This window comes from Meleagris gallopavo, unplaced genomic scaffold (genome assembly GCF_000146605.3).
Source record: "Meleagris gallopavo isolate NT-WF06-2002-E0010 breed Aviagen turkey brand Nicholas breeding stock unplaced genomic scaffold, Turkey_5.1 ChrUn_random_7180001955661, whole genome shotgun sequence".
NCBI lineage: Eukaryota > Metazoa > Chordata > Aves > Galliformes > Phasianidae > Meleagris > Meleagris gallopavo.
Window position 1 is genome coordinate 5,010 of NW_011216395.1, and position 7,250 is coordinate 12,259.

The 7,250-nt window shown below is 56.5% G+C and overlaps 1 long non-coding RNA gene across 1 annotated transcript; it reads left to right on the forward strand.

Moving 5' to 3' along the window:
- Positions 1 to 596: 596 nt before the first annotated feature.
- On the forward strand, positions 597 to 4,717 carry LOC104917104. The gene is made up of 3 exons (XR_796753.2): positions 597 to 1,434; positions 1,880 to 2,118; positions 2,231 to 4,717. It is a non-coding gene; the product is annotated as an uncharacterized LOC104917104 (long non-coding RNA).
- Positions 4,718 to 7,250: the final 2,533 nt, after the last annotated feature.

The following is a 7,250-nucleotide window of genomic DNA, read 5'->3' on the forward strand; positions in this document are numbered from 1 at the left end:
GGGTTGGGGGGGCTGTGGGGTCCATTCTGACCCAACCATTCTGGGATTCTATATTTATAAGGTTCCTTCTAACCCAACCATGCTGGGATGCTATGATGGTTCTGTGACACACAACAAAAACAGAGCACACTGCTCACAGCAGAGCTCTGACGTCTGATTGCCAGCCTCACCTTCTCAGCCCCCCAAAGCACTCCACCTGTAGGAAGCCTGCACAATTCTCCAGGTCCCAAGTTGCTCCTTGGAAGAACCTGAGCTCCACACTGTCCTTCCCACCTCTCCCAGGCAAACTCATGCTCAGGGCATAGCAAAAACTGGTGCAGAAGTGCTTCAAAATGAGATTTCACTGTAATTCACCATCAAGGTCACCCAGGGGAATGTCTGTGCCCATCCTGAGCCCAGCAGTGAGCTCCTCCACTGTGCCCTGGGAGGTGAAAATGCCCTCTGGGTGGGGGCAGAGGTGGGACAGGATGGGACGTAGGTCCCTCCAACACCACCCAACACAACTCAATCCAACTCAATTACACCCAACCCAACACAACCCAACCCAACACAACACAACCCAACACAACTCAACCCAACTCAACTACACCCAACCCAACCCAACCCAACACAGCCCAATCCAACACAACCCAACCCAACCCAACTCAACCCAACCCACCCATGGTTCTGAGCTGAGTGCCCCCAGCAGTGCCCTCAGACACTGAGATGGACGGACTCCTTCAGTCCTGCAGAGCCTTTTTCAGCTCCTGAATCCTTTCAGGGCCCCTCTCTGAATTCTGCTCAGCAGCTTCAGATTCACCCTGTGGTACGAATTCCTGATCTGCACAAAGTACTGCTTTACTCATCTTCCAAAGCTGCAACTCTTTCTGCAAGTTCACAGGACACTTAAAGCTTTTCCCTTGCATATACAATTCAGACATCTCCACCACATCCCACGCAATCAGCTAATGTTAAGACAATTATCTCGGAGAAGCCCATATCTTCTGCTGCATTACACTTTGCAGACTCATCCCATACCCCTTCTCCTGCACTCTCTGCCGGAAGAAGGTGTGCAGCAACACACCGTGGGACCCGCAGCTCTCACACAGCGCTCCAGGGCAGCACCAGGGGAGGGGTCAGGTTGGAGAATGGGAAACATTCCTTCTCCAGACAGCTGCCCGGGGTGGGGAGTCCCCTGGGGGTGTTCAATGACCACAGGGACGTGGCACTTGGGGACACGGTCGGTGGGATGGGGTGGGTTGGATTGGGGATCCCGGAGCTCTTTTCCACCCAGATGACTCTGTGAGTCCATGAGTCCCTTGGCACAGTTCTGAAGGACGGCTGGAAGTGCTGGGCTGCGGGACTGCGGGACATCATGGGATGTCACAGGGATCTAAGAACCACATGGCTCTTAGGGAAGATGCTCTTGGAACGGGTCCACAGGAGGGCAATAAGGTGATCAGAGGGCTGGAGCAGCTCTGCTGTGAGGAAAGGTTGAGGGAACTGGGATTGTTTGGCTTGGAGAAGAGAAGGCTGCAGGGAGACCTCAGTGTGGCCTTCAGTGCTTGAAGGGAGCGGATAAACAGGAGGGGAACGGCTGTTTGTGAGGGTGGGTGGTGATAGGACCAGGGGAATGGCTTTAAAGTGAGACCTAAGGGGAGGTTTGGGTTGGATGTGAGGAGGAAGTTTTTCATGCAGAGGGTGGTGAGGCACTGGAACAGGTTGCCCAAGGAGGCTGTGGATGCTCATCCCATCCCTGCAGGCATCCCAGGCCAGGCTGGATGTGGCTCTGGGAAGCCTGGGCTGCAGGTTGGCGACCTGCACACAGCAAGGGGTTGGAACCAGGTGAGCACTGTGGTCCTTTGCAACCCAAGCCATCCTGTGGTTCTGTGATTTGCAGAAGATGTCAACGCAGCCCTGCCTTTAAGCAGCCCTGCAGTGAAGTCAGGGGAAGGCAGTGAGCTGCACTGCGCTGCCTGCGCTGCACTGCCCTCCTCAAAGTCTTCGTTGTGCTCCAGCTGAGTGCTTTCGTGACCTCTCCGGGCACTGATCCTCATCTACACAACCTGCAGCTTCCCGGTTTGTGCCTTCAGCATATCAGAGGAGCAGCAGCCCCCTCCAGCCCTCAAGACTCCACAGGTTGCGAGGCATGAGGCTGCAGACAGCTCAGCGCTGCTTTCTGCTCCCAAGCCTGTTAATTTGAGTACCTTTATTTTTAGCAAATACTATCTCACTTTCTCCTTGGTTACAGCTGGGAAACTTTCTGTTCCAAGCACATCATATGGATAGATACATCCTCCTGATTTGTTCCAAACTCAGAACAGAACATTTCTGTCCTTTTTTTTTTTTCCTTGCTTTTTGCACCAGAATATACAGTTTTATCATTTACATATAGAAATGCATCTCTACCGGATTTTTTTTTTCTGCTTCTACTGCACTAAAATGCCTTCTTATCTCTACGTCTCGGCCTCTGATATTTCCTTTGGCTTCCCTTCCCAACCTCCTACACACCTCAGCTCGAATTAACTGCGCTTCCTTCTCCCCTCCTTGCTAACCTTTACATGGAGGGGAATTTATCAGCTCCTCCATTAACGCACTGCAGTGGGGTGAAGTCTTGCCCAGCCATTTTCTTCCCCTGACTTTCGGGCTGCATTTAGCAACGTGTCCTCAAACAACCCTCGGATTCTCTCCGTTATGTAAAATTGATATCCCCAAAGACCCAAATCTCGGTGCTGGAGGAGAGGTGCTCCCCCACCCCGGGCTGCTCTCCGTGCTCTGAGCTCTGCACACACACGGCACCGAGCCCGGCCAGCAGAGCTCCTCCCACAGCTGCACATCCCTATTGAGCCGTGAGCCCTTTGGTTACGGTGTCAAATTGAATTCATACAGGAGCGCAGAACGTCCCACCAACGCCATTCCTCTGGTGGCAGAGGGATGGATGCGGTGCGGAGGGACCGGGACAGGCTGAGCAGCAGGACAGGAGATCCTCATGGGGCTCAACAGAGCCAAGTGTGAGGTCTCATCCCTTCAGTATAAGCTGGGGGGTGGAAGGATGGAGCCCAGCCCTGCCGAAAAGGCCCTGGGGATGCTGGTGGGGAGCAGCACCGCGAGGCAGCGCTGTGCCCTCACAGCACACAGAGCCAACTGCACCCTGGGGGCATCCAGAGCAGCGGCCAGCAGGGCGAGGGAGGGGGTCTGCACCTCTGCTCTGTGCTGGGACACCTCGCCTGGAGCACCGCAGCCACGGCTGGGCTCAGTTCAGAGAGACGGGGATCTCCTGCACAGAGCCCAGCGCAGAGCCCCAGAGATGCCTGAAGGCCCGGAGCACCTCCTGCTGGGTGCAGGCTGAGAGCACCAGGGCTGTGCAGCTGGAGGAGAGAAGGCCGGGAGGGGATCTGAGCAGTGCTGCTGGATGTCTGACGGGTGGGGGTCAGGAGGAGGGGGCCGGGCTCTGTTTCATGGTGCCCAGTGGCGGGATGAGGGGCACAGACTGCAGCCCGGCGAGATTCGTCCGACCACGAGGGAGAACTTCATGCTGTGAGGGTGGCAGAGTCACAGCACTGCTGCCCAGAGAGGTGAGGGGTCTCCTCTTTTGTAAGACACCCCGGGCTCCCATCGGCCTTCCTGGCCACCGCGGCACACCGCTGGCTCACAGTCAGCCTGCTGACCCCCAGGTCCCTCTCTGCAGAGCTCCCTTCGGTCAGCTCAGCCCCAGCTGGCGCTGATCTCTGAAAGAGAGGTCAGGCAGTGCAATGGGCTGCTAGGGAGGTGGTGGAGTCGCCGAGCCTGGGGGTGCTCAAGGAACGTTGTGTCGAGGGACATAATTTAGTGAGAACTATCGGTGACAGGAGGATGGGTGGACCGGATGATCTTGTAGGTCTTTTCCGACCTTGGTGATTCGGTGATGCTGCGACGCTGCGATGCTGTGGCTGCTCCTCCCCAGGCTCAGGATCCCATCAGGTTCCTCCCTGCCCCACTCTCAGCCTGCTCTGCTCTCGCTGGATGGCAGTGCAGCCCCGTGGGGCGTCAGCCACCCCTCCCAGCTTTGTGCCGCCCCCAAACTCTCTGTGGGTGCACTCAGTCCCTCATCCAGGTCACCGATGGAGATGGCGAACGACACCAGACCCAGCACGCACCCCGGGAAGTGCTGCTCACTGCAGCCCCTCCAGACTCCACGCTATTATCGCAGCCCTCTGAGCTCTGCCCACCATCAGCTCTCAGCCCAGCTCACCGCCCTCTCAGCCACCCCTACGCTGACGCTGTGGCTGATGGCATCCAACGCCGTGCTCGAGTCACAGCACCGCATCCGCTGCTGCCCCCAGCCAGCGATGGCATCGCAGTTGGCTCCAGGTTGGTGCAGCGTGACTTCTCCTTGGTGGACCCATGCTGACTTCTCCTGATCGCCTTCTTATCTCCCAGTTGCCAGGTGATGGCATTCGGGATGAGCTGCTCCATCTCTCAGGACGGTGATGAGGCCGACAGGCCTGGAGATGCCCGGATCCTTACTGCCCTTTTGGAAACGGGGCTGACACCGGCTCTCCACCAGTCTGCAGGGACCTCTCCCATTCTCCAGGAGCTCTCCAAGATGACAGCAGCTCAGCGGGCACCTCTGCAGCTCCCTCAGCACTCGTGGTTTGTCCTGCTGGGGCCCAAGGATTTGTGTGCACTGATTTTGCCTGGACCATCTCCAGTGAGGCAGTGGAACAGGTTGCCCAAGGAGGCTGTGGATGCTCATCCCGTCCCTGCAGGCATTCGAGGCCAGGCTGGATGTGGCTCTGGGCAGCCTGGGCTGCTGGTTGGCGACCTGCACACAGCAGGGGGTTGGAACTGATGGGCGCTGTGGGCCTTTGCAACCCAGGCCACTCTGTGTTTCTATGATTCTATGATCTGTAGCACGATCTTCCTTCCCTTCCCCAGCCCTCCTTTCCCCACATTCTCTTATCTCCCTGGTCTGGGATTTCTGAGGGGCAAAAAAAAAATCTGGAGAGAGAGCTCTGTCTTGGAAAACAGAGCTCAGGAAAGAAAAGCCACAACTGGGTTCTGCTGGGTGGTTTTGTCCTGGCAAAAAGCGTGGAGTCGATTTCAGGGCTTTGCTCGTCACCCCAGGCAATGTCACTGGGAGGCTGCTGGCCCTGAGGGAGGCACAGCACAGGGACTCCATGAACCACAGCCATCCTGGACATTTGCTATGTGCTCAGGACAGGGGCTGGCAGCACTACGGAAGATTTTGGGACTCCTTTGTCCTTCTGATTTGCAGCCCTGGTTGCTCATCCGGGTGGTTGATGGTGATTTCTCCAGGAAAAACCTGGAGCAGCTCAAGGGCGACTGGTTTGGGGTCGGGGATGGTGGAGACGCAGTGATTCCAGCTGAATCTGCTCAGAAGAATCCTTCTGGCTGAGATGAAGACCCACCAAGGAGTGCAGCCCCAGGCTGTGCCGCCAGTGCTGCCAGCCATCACCCTCCTGGGCACCATCCTGGAGCACAACGGGGGAGCACCAGAAAGACTGTGACTATGAGAGGGAGAAGAGCTCTGTGAGCACATCTGCTGGCGCGGAGAGGAGAAGGGCTTTGAGTGAGGAGCACCAGAGAGCGGGGAGCAGAATCAGAGCAGGGGAAGCTGGCAGCGAGGGGGAGCTCAGGGCAGAAGGCTGCAGTGGTGTGGAACAGCCCAGAGGGCGGGTGCAGCTGGGGCTGAGGGTGGCACAGCTCTGGGTTATGTGGGGAACTGCTGGGAAGTGGATCCTGGGGGGAATACGAGGGAAAACAGCGCTGGTTTTGAAAGGAATACGTTGAGATCTCAGGAACAACCCACCCTGTTGTGTAGGAAGACGGGCTGTTTTTGCAGAAGGCTCGACGTGGTACCAATCTTTGAGATGAACTGAAATGCACAGAGCACACATGCAGGAAGGAGGAGAGCAGTGAGAAGCTCCAAAACAATGCAGGCATTGCTGGAGCCCACGGGAGCAGCAGTGGGAGGTCAGAGCACAGCTGGAGTTGAGGCCGGGCAAGGACAGCTCGTGTTGGCAATGGCCACCAAATGAAGTTCAGGGAGAAGGCTTGTCTGCTGATGAAGATTAACCACGGATCACCGAGTCATTCAGGTTGGAAAAGAGCTCTGAGATGCCCAGTCCAACCCCAACCCATCCCACTGCCCACGTCCCCCAGTGCCACATCCCTGTGGTCACTGAACACCCCCAGGGATGGGGGCTCCCCACCGCCCTGGGCAGCTGTGCAGTGCTGACCGCTCTTTGCAGCACAGCTTCTTCCCAGGCTCCAACCTGAATTCCCATTGGAAAGGCACTGCTGGTTTGGTGTCAGGGCTTTCTGCTCATAAGGACCGGTGGCGATGGCATATCCCGCTGTGTTGGTAACACCCACAGGCCTCAGAGAGAAAACCCCAACAGCACTGAGAACAAAGACGAGCTGCTCCGTGGAATGGCTCCGTGTTCAGCATTTCACCCCGCAGTGCTGCACCAGGAGCCTGCAGTGCTGGGATGCAGCCACAGCGTCTGCAGAATGGCGAAGTTCACCCTGTGATCCCCAAACAGGTGGGGAAGAGTGGGTCAGTGCACCCAGCACAGCTCAGGTCCGGTTTGTGACACACTGAGCACAGTGTGCTGCACCTCGAGTACAGTGTGTGACACCCTGAGCACACTGTGACACCCTGAGCACAATATGTGACACTCTGAGCACAGTGTCACATCCTGGGCTCAATACCTGACACCTTGAGCATCACTGTCTCACACCCTGAGCACAATATGTGACAGTCTGAGCTCACTATGTGACACCCTGGGCTCAATAAGTGACACCCTGAGCCCCATAATCTCACACCCTGAGCACAGTATGACACTCTGAGCTCAATATGTGACACTCTGAGCTCAATATGTGACACTCTGGGCTCAATATGTGACACCCTGAGCCCCATTATCTCACACCCTGAGCACAGTATGACATTCTGAGCTCAATATGTGGCACCCTGAGCTCAATATGTGACACTCTGAGCTCAATATGTGACGCCCTGGGCTCAATAAGTGACACCCTGAGCACAGCATGTGACATCTTGGGCTCAATATGTGACACCCTGAGCCCCATTATCTCACACCCTGAGCACTGTGTGACACCCTGAGCTCAATATGTGACACCCTGGGCTCAATATGTGACACCCTGAGCTCAATATGTGACACCCAGAGCACAGTGTCACATCCTGGGCTCAATACGTGACACCTTGAGCATCACTGTCTCACACCCTGAGCACAATATGTGACACTCTG